This window comes from Heterocephalus glaber, unplaced genomic scaffold, assembly GCF_053883595.1.
Source record: "Heterocephalus glaber isolate CG9 unplaced genomic scaffold, H.glaber_assembly_v1.0 deba00001764, whole genome shotgun sequence".
NCBI lineage: Eukaryota > Metazoa > Chordata > Mammalia > Rodentia > Bathyergidae > Heterocephalus > Heterocephalus glaber.
Window position 1 is genome coordinate 6,774,600 of NW_028258461.1, and position 14,811 is coordinate 6,789,410.

The following is a 14,811-nucleotide window of genomic DNA, read 5'->3' on the forward strand; positions in this document are numbered from 1 at the left end:
CAGACTTCCGGCTGCAAGTCCCAAATTGAGCTCCTCGCCCTCGTGCAGGGCCGAACTCTGCAAGGGTCTACTACGGGTTCCAGCTGTCTTTCCCCTGAAAATAGTCCAGGATCAAATGGGAGGTGATGATCCCTCCAATTTACCAAGTACAGCAGCAGTCTGGTGTGCCTTTGTTGCAGAGATTATCTTCACTTTTCCAGTGAGCTTCAGTTTTCATCAAGGAGCCTGAGAGAGGCTCTCTCTCTGCTGTTCACCTCTGCAACTCAAGACAATGTGCCTCTGTAGTGTGGAACTAGGTAGCTGCACAGCCAAGAGGCCAGAGGCAGGGGTGGGAAGGTGCTGGCTGTTATTATAGGCACCCATGAGGCCTGGTGGCCGGTTGGCCTGCGGGGGTGGCGTGGGGTGGTGGTGGTGTCCTCATGGTCTCCTGGATGCAAATGGGTGGGGCAAGCCAGACGAGCAGGGCAGGTGCAGCTACCCATGTGTGACCACAAGGCCAAACTGGCAGCCAGTGTGCCTGCCCGTGTGTGTGTGTGTGTGTGTGTGTGTGTGTGTGTGTTTGTCCCCTCATGGTCTCCAGGATGCAAGTGGGCGGGGCTGTTAACATTTTTTGATTGGGCAGATTTTTTAATTATAGTTTTGAGGGTTAACCTATCTGTACCAGTCCTTTATCAGATACATTATGTGTTCTGTAAATGTTTGGGATATTCTTCTTTCAGTTCTTTTCCCTCTTTTCTTTAGTTTTGGAGTACTGGGGATTTAGCCTAGAACTTCTTGCTTGCCACTGAGCTACATCTGCAGCCCCTTTTAAAACTTTATTTTGAGACAGGGTCTCACTAAGTTGCTTAGCCTGGTCTTGGACTTCAGATCTTCTTGCCCCTGAGGTTCATGAGTTTTCTGGCCTATCCAAAAAGTAATTGCCTGATTCAAGATCATGGAGAGTTAGTTTTTCTCCTAGAAGTTTTATAGCATTAGGGTTTACATTTTAGTCTACGAGTGTGCGTATCAGTTTTGTTACAGTGAGAGAAACGGGTTGAGGTTTATTTTTTGGAATATGGTATTTCCAGTTGTTCCATCATTGTTTTTTGATAAGACTACCCTTTGTCCTTTGCCTGTTGAATTCATTTGGCATTTTGGTCAAAAATTAATTGGCAGGATTGGTGTCTGTACTCTGTTCTGTCCCATGATCCATGTATCTATCCTTTGGCTAATCCAAACTGTTCTGAATATTACTGCTTATGGCATATTTTGAAATCAGTTGATATGAGTACCCCAACTTTACTTTCTTATTTTTCAAAATTGTTTGGGTTACTTTAGATGTTTTTACATATAACTTTTAGAATCACCTTGTAAATTTCTTTTAAAAACCTTGGATTTTATCTGGTGTGAATTAAAACCTATATACCAATTTGGGGGAGAATTACAGTACAGTAGTATTCCTTATTCACAAGGGATACATTCTAAGAAGAAACAACAAGTAGTATTAAATTCTATATATGTTATGCTTTTCCTGTACATGCATATCTGCAATAAAGTTCACTTTATAAACCAGGCATAGTACTATATTAGCAATAATAATATTAAAGCAATAAACTATAATAAGTTATGTGAATGTGATCTTTCTCTCAAAATTCCTTATTGTACTGTACTCTCTTCTGGTGACGTGAGATGATGCAGTGCCTATGTGGTAAGATGAAATGAGGTAAATGAAAAAGTATTGTGACATAGCGTTAGGTTACTGTTGCTTGGACTATGCTCAGGAGGAGGATGGATCATCCAGTTGTGATGATGCCAGTTGCCCACAGGTAAGTGACACCACTGAGAAATTATGGGAGGGATTACTGTATTGACATTTAGTACTCTAATCCATGGACACAGTTTATCTCTCCAGTTAGGCCTTTGATTTCTCTTGTCAGTGGTTTTCATACTTTTCATATATATCTTACTGTTCATTTTGATAGACTAACTGCTGAGTTACTGCATATTTCTGGGTGCTGTTGCAAATGGTGTTTAAAAGTTTCATTCCTCAGTTGTTCACTGGCATATATAAAAATACAGTTGATTTTTATTATTAATCTTTTATTCTCAACCTTTGCTAAGGTCACCAATTAGTTTTTTGAAGATTCTTTTAGATTGTCTCCATGCTAATTAATGTTTTCTGTGAATGAGGGTGGTTTTATGTCTTCACTCTATCCATATATATCTTTGCTTCTTTTCTGTGCCTTCTGTATCAGCTAGGATGAAGTCCAGTGTGATGTCCAACAGGAGTGTTAAGAGTGGGTTCCTTGCCTATTCCTCATCTTAGGAGGGCAATCATGTAGTCTTAAACCATTAACTGTGAGCTGTAGGCTTTTCATTGAGGCCCTTTATCAGACTTTGGAAGTTCCCTTCTATTTCTAGTTAACGGAAAAGCTGTGTGTATTTACTCATGGATTGCTGCTAAATGAATGTCACACTTTTTCTGCATCTATAAAAATAGTTATACAAATTTTCTTCCTTGGATTCATTGTATTTGATTGATGGATGATGAATCAACCTTGCATTTCTAGGCTATATCCTATGTAGCTAATGCATAATGTTCTCTCGTATTTTATGGGCAAAAATTATGGGTAGATGACATGAAGTAGGTGTCAGTTCCTTAACTGCATGTGTGTTTCATAGGTCATAGACGGTCTTTCATTCTCATTAAGGAAAGTGTTAATAATCTTATCCTTATCATAGTACCATACAGGTAGCATGCTTTTGCATCACCTTCATTTGTTCTTTTTTTTTTGGTACCGGGGATCAAACTCAGGACCCTGTGCCTGCAAGGCAGGCTCGGTGCTACTGAGCTAAAACCCCAGCAAATTTTATTTTTTGGTACCGGGAATTGAACTCAGGGCCTTGTGCTTGCCAGGCAGTCGCTGCACCGCTGAGCTACATCCCTGGCCCCTCATTTGTTCTTTAGACTATCAGAAAAAGAATGAGGAAGTCAGGCATTCTGGTACACACATTTAATCTCAGCACTCTGGGAGACTGAGGCAGGAGGATTACAAATGTGAACCTAGCCTGGGCAATTTAGTGGCTTAGTGAGACCTTGTCTCAAAAGGGGCTGGGGGCTGGGGAGGTAGCTTAGTACAAGGGCCCTGGGTTCAATCCTCAGTACTGAGAAAAAGAAAACAGTGAGGGGAAAGGTAAACAATATAGTATATACTAATGGTGTGTACATTTATTTATCAATGGGAAGATGAGGTCTATCCCGTAATTTCTTTTTTTTTTTTTTTTTTTTGGTTGAACTCGGGTCCTTGCTCTTGTGCAGCAGGCGGCGAAACTACTGAGCTAAATCCCCGGCCCTATCACATAATTTCTACCACTTAAATCTTGCAGCTACTAAAGCACAGTTAGAATTTAAGTGAAATTTTTTAGGTAAAACCTATTATTAGTCCTGATCTCTGGAAATGAATGGAGTATGTGTGAACTTATGTATATGAGAGAGAGAGAGATTTAGAAAGAGAGAAATGCCATTATGCTTTTAATTGCCATCTGTAAATCTGAGGTTTGAGTATTTTGGATTGGATCTTTGCTCTGCAGTTTCCTTCACTTGTGGCACATTTGTCTCTCTGGGCCACATTAAAAAAAAATTAATGTAGAATATTAACATGGAGTTGTTATGCAGAATACAGATAATATATGTAAAATGCTTTGCAGATGGAATGTGCTCAAATAGTAGTGTCCATGGCTATCATCATTGGTTTCTTACCATTAAGTATATTTTTATAACAAAATAATTTGGCTTTGAATAATGCCAAGTGAACCTTAGAATGACTTCAGTAGTTGCTTAATTGTTTTACAGAAATAGCCCAGAGCAGATTAAAAATGGATATCACAGTATTTCTTCTACTTTTCACCCTTCCTCTTTCCAAGTCAAAACAATACTAAATCAGTTTGGAAGATTTAAAGGTACTCTTGAATGCTCTGGGTTTTCCTACTTGTTTGGAAGTTGTTATCTCAGCCCAGAGGACTACAGATCCCATTTTAGTCCCTTAGTCATGTGGATCTGATGGTTTGTGACTTGTGAGATCTCTTCTCTAACAGACACAAACCACTTCAGGCTGTCTGGAGGTAATGCTTTGTTTTTTTTCAGTGAGGTTATTTTGGTTGTCACAAGTAGGGCCCAAGAGCTTCTGTGTGTTTCTTAAGTCAGAGAGGAAGGATGAGAAAAAAAAAACACTGAGTCTGAGAAAGTGAGTAATCAGGCTAACATTAAATGACCCCTCAGACCCCAGGACCTTAGGAGGGCTGTAGGATCCATCTTTATAAATCCATAGCTTTCTGAGAATTGATTCTCATGTTTATTTGATTTCATAGTAGTGCCCTTCCAACCAAAAGTGCTGCTTAACACATGAAAATAAAGGAATATCAACTCTTTTTTGGAGAATTTTTGGATAATATCAAACTGTGCCTTGATGTTGAAAATTTTATTTTATTTTTGGTTTGTTTGAGATACAGTCTTATGAAATAATGCTTTCTGCATATTCTCAGCAATTTCATCATTGAGAAGTCCCAGTCAAAGGCTTTTCTGACATTCAAGGCAAACTCTTAGCTATGAACCTCTGTAAAAAAGAAAAACAAGTTACATAATCCCAAGGTACCGTGGTACAGGGCAAACACTTCTATTTCAAAAGGGAGGAATAGGAGGATAGAAAAGAATTGGACCACAGCAAGACCAAAATTCAGTAGGGCAAACATTAAGGCTTGTTTGTAGCTCCATGTCTGGTAGCGAGGAAAACATGGTAGTAGAGTTCCAGAGGGCTTCACAGCCCTACTCCTATGGCCTTGCTGGCTTCAGTCTCTCTCTTGGACTGGCTCTACTCTTGAGGTACCACTTTCCTCAGCAGATGTTCCATATTTCTGGCATCTCTGACTTTCTGGAGTCTCCACTGCACCATTGGCTTCATTCCCACAGTTCACCCACTGCCTTCTCAGGGGCTTCCTGCCTGGCTTCCCAGACTTTCCTTTGAAATCTTGAGTGGAAGCCTTCCTGAGCCTGTAACTCTTGCATTCTGCATACTGGTAAAAAACTAGCATCACATTGACAACACCAAGATCATCTCTCACCTCAAGCAGTAGCCTGGTCCCCTTGAACCATGGCTGTAGCAGCCTCTGAGTGCCTTGATGGCTGAGCATAGTGAAATGAATCCCTGGGAACCAGTTGCTGAGGAGGCCTCAAGCAGTGGTCTCAGGGACTACTAACAAATGTGTCTGCAGTGGTTAGGTCTTGCTGATTTCTGAGATGCTTTCAAGGAGTCTTTCTTCTGTCCTTGTACAGAGTACTTAGTTTCTTTTTAATGGTGCTAATCTTTTTAGTAGCCACATTTCTTTTGCCTCAACTTTACGTATGGTTTCGTTTGGACTGTAATTTAAGCTTTTCAATTTTTCTGCTCTATCTCTTGCCCTCAGTTTTCATAAATCTGGCTAAAAGCAGCCAGCAGTACCCATACCACAGCCTGAATATTGAACTATCTTTTAATTTCCTCCATTAGATTAGTTAGTCACAGCCCACCCTTAATCTCAATATCCTGAAAAATCTCAGGATATGGGCAAAATGTAGACAAATTTTCTGCCAGAGTTTAGCGCACATGGCTTCTAGTCCAACTGCCAATGGTGTCCTTATTCTCAACTGAAACTTTTTGAGCCTTGCCTTTACATTTGCTTTTCTATCAGCATCCTGGTTTTCTGAGCTCTGACCAGAATCACATCAAGCTGTGCTTACAGTATTCTAAGGTTTTTCTAGCCAGCATCTCCAAACCTTTCCAAACTTTTTGTAAACTAGTTCCGAAGGCCTTTAAACTATATGGTCAGGTACAGTCACAGCAATGACCCCATTTCTCTAGCATCAGTTTTCTGTATTAGTTTTCCCCTTGCTGGACACAATGACCAGTACCCATGACTTAAAGGAAGAAAGGTTTAATTTAGTTGATGGTTTCAGGAGATTCATTACATGGTTAGCAGGCTCCAAAGCAGAAACATCATTGCAGGAGAGTCTGGTAAAGCAAAACTGCTTAGTTTGTGACAGCCAGGATGCAGACCAGGAGAAAAGTAGGGGATGGACCATATATACTACTCAAGATCACACCTTCCTGAACCACCCAGACACAGCCAGCAGCGTGCTTTACTAAGCTGCTAGATGTTTTTTCGTTCAGCGAAGTTGATACATCAGCATTAATGGTCACACTGCAGTGACCGGAAGCATCCCTGCTGTGCTCAGTTACTCGCTAGGAGCACAAACCTGAGGATGAATTTCTGAGGCAGATAGGGCTCTTGATCAATTGTGCTCCTTGTAGTTGGAGCCCTTGAGTTGCTTCGTCTTCATTGCCATAAGTGCCTTCCATTTTTTTTTTTTCTATTTAATTCCTCCTACATGTCCTTCAACAGTTAGCTTTAGATGTTTTTTCTTTTGGGAAACATTTCCTTGAAGGAAAGTCTCAGAATGTCTATGATGACCCACCACCTACAGTGACTACCCCTAATCTTTATTGGACAGATTCCTGATACATTTTTAAAATTTGTATCCCTACCACTCATTACAGGACCAAACTTCTGGTAGATGCTCAAAAAATATTTGTTGAAGGAATGCATTGGTGGGACAAATAAGGAGATCTAGGGAGAAGATACTTGAGACAGAGTGAGTTTCTTGAGCAACACTATAGGCTGAGAAAATTGAAAGATTTTCTCTGTAGTTAAGATCTGTCTTTTTTCTTTTTACCACAAATAAGTATGTCTTGCCCAAAAGCTGTCATTTTAAGGAAAGTACATTATGATGGAAAACAGTGGGGGAAAGGAGTGTCTTCCCGGCAGTTGAAGATGATTCATGTTTGAGAACTTTGAGGAAAACAAGGTTTGAGTATTTCCTGAGAGACTTCTTTCCTGAGAGGAAACAGAATTGATGGAAATGGAATTTTACTGTTGCCAAAAAAAGTATGATAAAGATCAAATCTCATACCAGAACTACTACTAGAATAGAAATTTCTGTAAGAGCAAAGAGATTTCAGACTCCTGGCTAATGGGTCATATGCATTTAGTATTCAGTGCAACTGAACTGTAATTCTCTGGTGGAATTTGACCAACTTTGACAATCCAGTTTGTAATATGTGAATTAGAGAAAGCCCATTCATCTTGACTTTTGGTAGCTCTGCCAGATATTGGTCATATTTTTGATGGAAAAGAACAGAGAGCTGGCCAGGATCCTGAATCTGAGCATCACTGCCAGCTGACTACCACTGCCACATATTGTCAGAGGAGATAAACATGCTGTGGATAAAACCTGACAAAATCATTCTCTATTATCAACTAGAGATTTGGCCCCTGATCATTATGAAATGTTCTACTCTAGTGCCCTGAATTGGACCATAAATGAAGCAGTTGCTCCTTTTTGCCCAGGCCTGTATGTGTCTCAAGCAGTCTCAACCTAGTTCCCATTTGAAGGGAGGCATGTCTCTCCATTTGTAACTTGGGAATGAAAACAGTACCTATCTTGTGGGCATGCTGTGAGGATTCAGAGAATGCATGCTTCATCTGTGCCTTTTGTAGAGGAAGTGCTCAATAACCTAACACCTCCTAACACCAAGCCATCTGTGACATCCCCATAATCCAGTCACCTACAAGCTGCACCTCTTGAGTGCATGAGACTTTGGAAGGACATCCAGATACAAACCATAACAGCACAATAGAAGGATTTAGTGACTGATGGTCAGCTGTTTGACTGTTTGGTCAATTCTTTGTGTTGCAGATGAAGAAACATGTTTTATCACGTAAAATGTAAGGCAGCTAGCTGTATTAGCTGTCTTGTCACCGAGGCATAATATCCAATACCCTCAACTTAAAGGAGAAGAGATTTAGTATGGGTCATAGTTTGGGGGATCCGGTCTGTGGTTGGCTTGATCTAAGGCAGAAACATCATGGTGGAAGGTCATGCAGCCAGGAAGCAGAGGGAGAAGAGAGTGGAGAGGAATTGGAGACAAGAATACATCCTTTCGAGTCATGCAGGCCCCACCTCCTAATAGCACGTTCAGCTATGAACTCATCAATAGATGAATCCACTGACAACCCTGTGATTCTGTTACCTTCCAAAAGCCCCACTTCTGAACATGTGAGTCTTTTGATGACATTCTAGATCTAAATCATAATAGCAGCTGCTCAGCTTGACAAGAAGAATGAGCTAGAAACACTTCTCAAGGAAAAATATCACAGACAACTTGTGACTTTTCCTTTCTCATTTCCCAACCTTGTCCTCTGGTATCCTGAGAAAATTCCACATCCAATGCTCTCCAGATAAATGCTCCAGAAATATTGTTCCCAGAAGAATCCCCAGGTTGAGATCCTAGCTTTTCTTGGCCAAAGGGCATGAGAAGAGCAATACCAAGGCTTTGGTGGCCAGATGAGAAACTACCTAGATCCAGAAATGGGTCTGATCATACCTAAATTTGTGCAGTTTTAATCTGAGAACACAACATTTGGTTTAATCTTATGTTTCCACAATGGAAGTTAAAGGGTAACAGAAGTGGTGTGATGGGAGAGGATTGAGTCCTGAATTTGTCTCATATGCTCTTCCATCAAGGCCTGAGCTTGGGAGGGGGAAGAGGAGGTGGTAGGAGTGAGAAGAAAATTGAAATCAGATGAGGCATTTGTCTGGTCATGGAAATAGATGTCAAGATCCATGTGCCATCTGCTATTAAATTTAATCAAAATAAGAGGAATCAGGAAGCTTTACTGTAAAGCCAGATCCCTTTCATTTTCCTTTCCCTTCCTCCTCATTCAACTTACACTCATTGTGTCTGTTTGCGTAGAGCAGTGTGATGTGGAATTTTCTCCGAATACCAGAGGATAAGGTTGGGAAGTGAGAAAGAAAAAGTTACAATGGGCTTTACCCATAAAGATTGGGATTCACTAGATTTGGTTTGGGGCACAGTGTCCTGCTTTTTGAACAAATTCCCTTGGGATTCTCTTTCAGACCTTCTCAGAAGTACCCTTTGAGAGAGGTTGGATTATGAGTAGGCCCCATGTCTCCCGTAATTGGTCAGTTGTAGAGTAGAATACCCAGAATAAGTATTGAATATTGGCATGGAGGCATACATACTCACATATCCTCCTACACTTCTGCCAAAATAGAAACAAATGCATCTCTCTGCAGTTTGGGAAAATGAACTTTTTATATTGTTGTCATTGTTAATCATAGCTAAGGTTTATTGAGTGCTTTTAAAATTCCAGTCCCTCTGATGTGCAGCATGAAGTTATTATCTCATTATTAAAATAACTTGGTGAGATAGATGTTCTTATTTTCTTTATTTACAAATAAACGGGCTCAGAGAGGTTTATATGACTTGCCCAAATCACATGGCTATCAAGTTTACCCAACTAATCTATTCCAGTCTCTATTCTTGTTTATTCTTAATGGACCTCAACTACATGAATTGGAGTCATAGCAGTCCTTGAGTCCTTGACGCAAGCGTCACTGGCTGGATTCTAACTGCTACACTGCACTGTCTTTGAATTCAATTGGCTTTTTAAATGTGTTTTTAGAAATAAACCAGTTTATTTATTTATTTTTTTAGTAGTACTGAAGATTGAACCCAGGGCCTCATACATGCAAGGCAGGTGCTCTATCATTGAGCTATCCCCAGCCCTTCTTAAAAGTTATATTTTGAGAGAGGATCCCATTAAGTTGCCCAAGCTGATCTTGAACTTGTGATCCTCTTGTTTCAACCTCCTGAGTAGCTGCGATTATGGGAGTGTACCACCAAGCCTTAAAAATTATTTTTAAATTTGTAAGATTTACAAAGTTAATTAATTTTATAGGATTTAGCATCTTAACCATTTTAATTGTGTGGTCCTGTGGCATTAATGTGCATTCATACTGATAGGCAACTATTACCATCCATCGCTATCACTCTTTTCATTTTGAAAAACAACCTGGACACCAGTATTTAGAGCTTTCAGTGATAGCAGACAGCTGGCTGTGGCATGTGTGCCATAGGTTTCCCACCACTGCTCTATACCCATTTAACAGTAACTACTCATTTCCCACTGCTTCTACCTTCTATCTCTATGATGGAGCCAATTAATTTTTATATTACGTGTACTGTATACCCTAAATCTCCACAGTCATGATACCACTTAATGTTTTAAGTAAAAATATTACAAATCAAACTAGTATTTACAAACATATACTCAACTTTGAAACAGGAAGCCATAGACATTTTAAGTAGAATTTAGCATCCCTTAAAAAACTGATTTTATCTCTTAAAGCACTTGAGGTCTACCCCACTGTAAAACAACTAGATTTATATTTGACAACTAACATAAGAAAGCTATACTGAAAAGAAAAACAAGCCCTATTACTAGGTGGTTCTTTTATTCTTGGGGGGACAGTTTCTTTGGAAAATAAACACATTTCTGGTTACATGAGTTAATGTACACTGCTGCATCAGGATAAAAATCCATTATGCTCAGTGACTTTAAATAATGAGATCATGTATTTTGGGATGCTTTGGACACAGCAAAGCATTATACACCAAAAATGCTGATTATCAAAGCTCAAGCATCACATTATTTTTCTTCCCTTAATTTGTGTGTGTGCGCGGGCAAGCGTGTGTGTGGGTGTGTGGATGTGTGTTGTTTTGCCGTGCTGAGGATGGAACCTAAGGCCTCATGCTTACTAGCAAGTGCTTGCTCTACCACTTACCTACATCCCTAGCCCCTGACAATTTTTAAGTGAATCATTTAAAGGTTATGAATATTTAGGAAACTTACATGATTGCATGATATAATACTTTGATTACGAGGTTTTGAAAATATGCTTCCCCTCACCACACTGTTTTTCTTCTCTTTCTGGGAAAATCCTGAGCCTAGAATGTTTTTTGTTTGTTTGTTTGTTTGTTTTTTAAACTTTGTTGTAGAGCAGATAAAAGAGATGAGAGTACAACAGAACCATAGGAGACCCAGAAGTAATAAAGTACTTATAGATCATGGGAAGTGTTGTTATAAGGTTGAATTTTTATCTGGTATCTTGGGGACTTTATTAAACTTAACTATTAAAGTTAATTTTAGATGTTACTGTTACTCTGAAAGTTACTGTTGGCAAATCAGTTTTTCTTTTTTTTTTATTAAATTCTTTTATTGGTTCATTGTAGGTATACAACACAATTACATTTCTCATTGGGAATTGTACCTTTACATAATGCATCTTGGTTCTCATTTTTTTTCCCATTCCTAGCCCTCCCTTCACGCCCTCCACCCTTCCCTATTTACAATATTTTTTTTTTTGGTACCAGGGATCATACCCAGGTCCTTGCGCTGTGAGGCAGGCGCCAGAACCACTGAGCAAAATCCCCGGCCCAGCAAATCAGTTTTTAAGCTATTTAAGTACAGCGTTGCTGTTTTAATTTCTTAGGTTATATGAAAATACTTGAGTTGTTTCAGCCAAATAGGAGCTGAAGGTGACTTTGTAATTTAAAATTTAATTTGTGTTTACCTAATCATAAAATCAGTGACTTCATTCAGGGTCAGTCTCTTTTGTTATTTCATTTACATTTCGTGTAACTAGGATAAATATGATTGAAAAAAATAATTGATAATTTGTCATCGGGTTTTTTAAAAAAATTAAATGGAGGAGTATTATATAAGGTTAAAAAAATTTAAAGCTGCAGTAGGTATAAAAAGTTTGCATCCTTCATTTACAGCTCTATTCCCTTGCTGAGTAATCACTGATCTGTTTGGTACTTACAGAGCTACTCATGTATTGTAAGAGTTAGACAATACTCCATGCTTGGATATTGCATGGTTAAACTGCTCTTTCCTAATAGACATTTGTATTATTTAGTTGAGTTTTTTCACTATTATAAACAATGCTGTTAACAAACATCCTTCTACATTTATTTATAGACTCACCCAACAGATGTTTCAAAGGAAAACTAGAGTACTATTATTGAAAGTTTATATATTTGAGTCTAAAAATGTAAAAATAAGTTTGAGTAATAATTGCTATCACTTAATGAACACTGATGTTATTTAATCCTCACAACACCATAAGGCAGGTAGATATTTAAAAATTTTAAAGTCAGTTTTAAGTAGAGTTGATATAACAACTGTACATTTTGATATATATCATTTGATACGTTTGAACATTTGCACTCATTCATGGAGCTGTCATCTCCAAAAGTTTTCTTGTGCCTCTGGTTTGTTGTGAGAATTTCTAATGTGAAATCTTTCCTCTTAGATTTTTAAAGTACAGAATACAGTATCAATAACTATGTTGTATAGCAGAGAACATATTCATTTTGTATAACTGAAACTCACTGACTCTCCTTCACTGAGTTTGGCTATTTTATCTACCTCATATGAGTGGAATCATGCAGTATTTATCCTGTATTGGCTTATTTCACTTAGCATAATATCCCACACATTTATCTGTGTTGTTGCGAATATGGTGAATCAGATTTGATGTGTGTGTATATATATTTTTTTACATTCATATAACATATTTTACTCATGTCCATTCCCCATTACCCTCTGATTTGTATATATTGAACCATCTTTGCATCCAAGGGGTAAATCTCTTTTTATCATAGTGTATGATCCTTTTAGTGTGCTGTTGAATTTGGTTTGCTAGTATTTTATTGAGAATGTTTGCATTTGTGTTCATCAGAGATACTGGCCTATACTTTCCTTAACTTGTAGTGTCTTTGGTATCAGGGAATGTCGGCTTCATGAAATGACTTTGAAAGTATTCTGTCTTCTTCTGTTTTGGGGGAGAATTTCAGAAGTGTTGACATTGGTTCTTCTTTAAATGTTTCATAGAATTCATCAGTGAGTCCATCTGGTCCTGAGCTTATCATTGTTGGAAAGTTTTTGATCAGAGGTTTAATCTCTCTACTCATTACCAGTGTCAGTTTGTTCAGACTTTCTGTTTCTTTATGATTTAGACTTGGTAGGTTGACTGGTTCTAAGAATTTATCCCTTTCTTACAGAATATAGTTTGTTGGTATATAATTATTCATTACTAGTCACTTTTAATCATTTTTATATTTTGTGTCCTTAGTTTAATCTCTCCTTTTTCATTTCTGATTTTGTTTTCTCACTTTTTTTTAGTCTAGCTATTGGTTTCATTGATTTATTTCTAGTGTTTTCCTAGTCTCCCTGTTTCCACATATAATCTTTATTAATGTAATCCTTGTTATCTCCTTCCTTCTGCTATCTTTGGGCTTGGTTTGTTCTTTTCTAATTTTTGAGGTATAAAGTTAAATTGTATATTTACCATTTTTCTTTAATATCGACATGTAATTATAAAGTTCCTACTTTGTACTATTTTTACTGCATTGCATATTACTATGTTGTCTTTTCATTTTACTTTGTCTTAACATCTTTTCTCTCGATTTCTTTGACTCATTATTTGTTCAGGAATATGATGTTTATTTTCTACATATTTGTGCCTTTTCCACTTTTCCTTCTATTAATTTATTGTTTCATAGCATTGTAGTATGAAATCATACTTATTATGATCATACCAGTCTTCTTAAATTTGTTAAGACTTTTATTTTAGGCTAACGTGATCCATCTTAAAGAATGTTCAATCTGTACTATTAAAGAATGTGCATTCTCCTGCTATTAGGTGGAATGTTCTGTATATATCTATTAGGTCTATTTAGTTTATAGTATTGTTTAAATCTGCTGTTTTGTTATTGACATTCTGTTTATACTGTTGGTATAATTTTAACAATAGGTAATTATTTTTTTTTGTATTTTAAATATACAGTAGGAACATTTATTTTAACACTTCTAAAAGATATTTCTCCATGCCTGATGATTTGATGTAAAAATCAAACCCATCATACTTTTCCCATTAGTCTTTTTCTACATCAAGGGCAATCAGAAATTTGTACAACATGAATATTTGCTTCTGAAACAAAAAATTACAAATTAAATGGTAACAAAAATACACATATCAACTGGACATTTAGGGAACAATAGGTCATTATTGAAAATAAAATATTAAAGTCTCTTACTATTATTATATTGCTATCTATTTCTCTTCACCTCTGTGTTTGATTTTATGTATTTAGGTACTCTGTTGGGTGCATATATACTACTAATTGCTATATATTTTGATGAATTTATCTTTTTATTATTGTACAATACTCTGTCTTTTGTGACTGATTTTGAGTTAAAGTCTTACAATAGATACTTTTACTGTTCCAAATTTATAGATGAGATAACTAAATAAGTAAAAGTTCAATAAGTTTTTTCAAGATTTCACAGATAGTATCAGAGTGAGGACTTCAAAACAGTGTGTACTCAACAATAATAGACAAATTACTCAAAGGAAAATAGACAAAGGATTTGAATAGATATTTCTCCAAAGAAAATATGCAACTGGCCAATTAGTACATGAAAAGATATTCAACATCCTAAGTTGTTAAGAAAATGCAAATCAAAATTATTCACTAGGATGTCCATTAAAAATAGAAAATAGGGGGCCGGGGATTTAGCTCAGTGGTTCTGCCACCTGCCCTGAAAGCTCAAGGTCCCGAGTTTGATCTCTGGTACCAAAGAAAAGGAAAATAACTAGTGTCAGTGAAGGTGTGGAGAAATTGGAACCCTTCTACATTGTGAGTGGAAATGTCAAATTATAAAACTGCTGTGCGAAACAATTTGCCAGTTCCTCGAAAATTATAGAATTACATCATATGACCTAGCAATTCCACTTCTAGGAATATCCCCAAGAGAAATAAAATCTTATGTCAGCATAAGAATTCATACATAAATGTTCACAGGAGA

General features: G+C 37.5%; 1 protein-coding gene and 1 non-coding gene across 14 annotated transcripts in view; one reads left to right on the forward strand and one right to left on the reverse strand.

Annotated features, from left to right (window-relative positions):
• Positions 1-14,811, forward strand: part of Atp11c (ATPase phospholipid transporting 11C (ATP11C blood group)) — a 176,446-nt gene that overhangs the window by 39,140 nt on the left and 122,495 nt on the right. The gene's annotated exons all lie outside the window — the stretch shown is intronic.
• Positions 2,598-2,724, reverse strand: LOC147821097 (U6atac minor spliceosomal RNA). The gene has a single exon (XR_015447683.1). It is a non-coding gene; the product is annotated as a U6atac minor spliceosomal RNA (small nuclear RNA).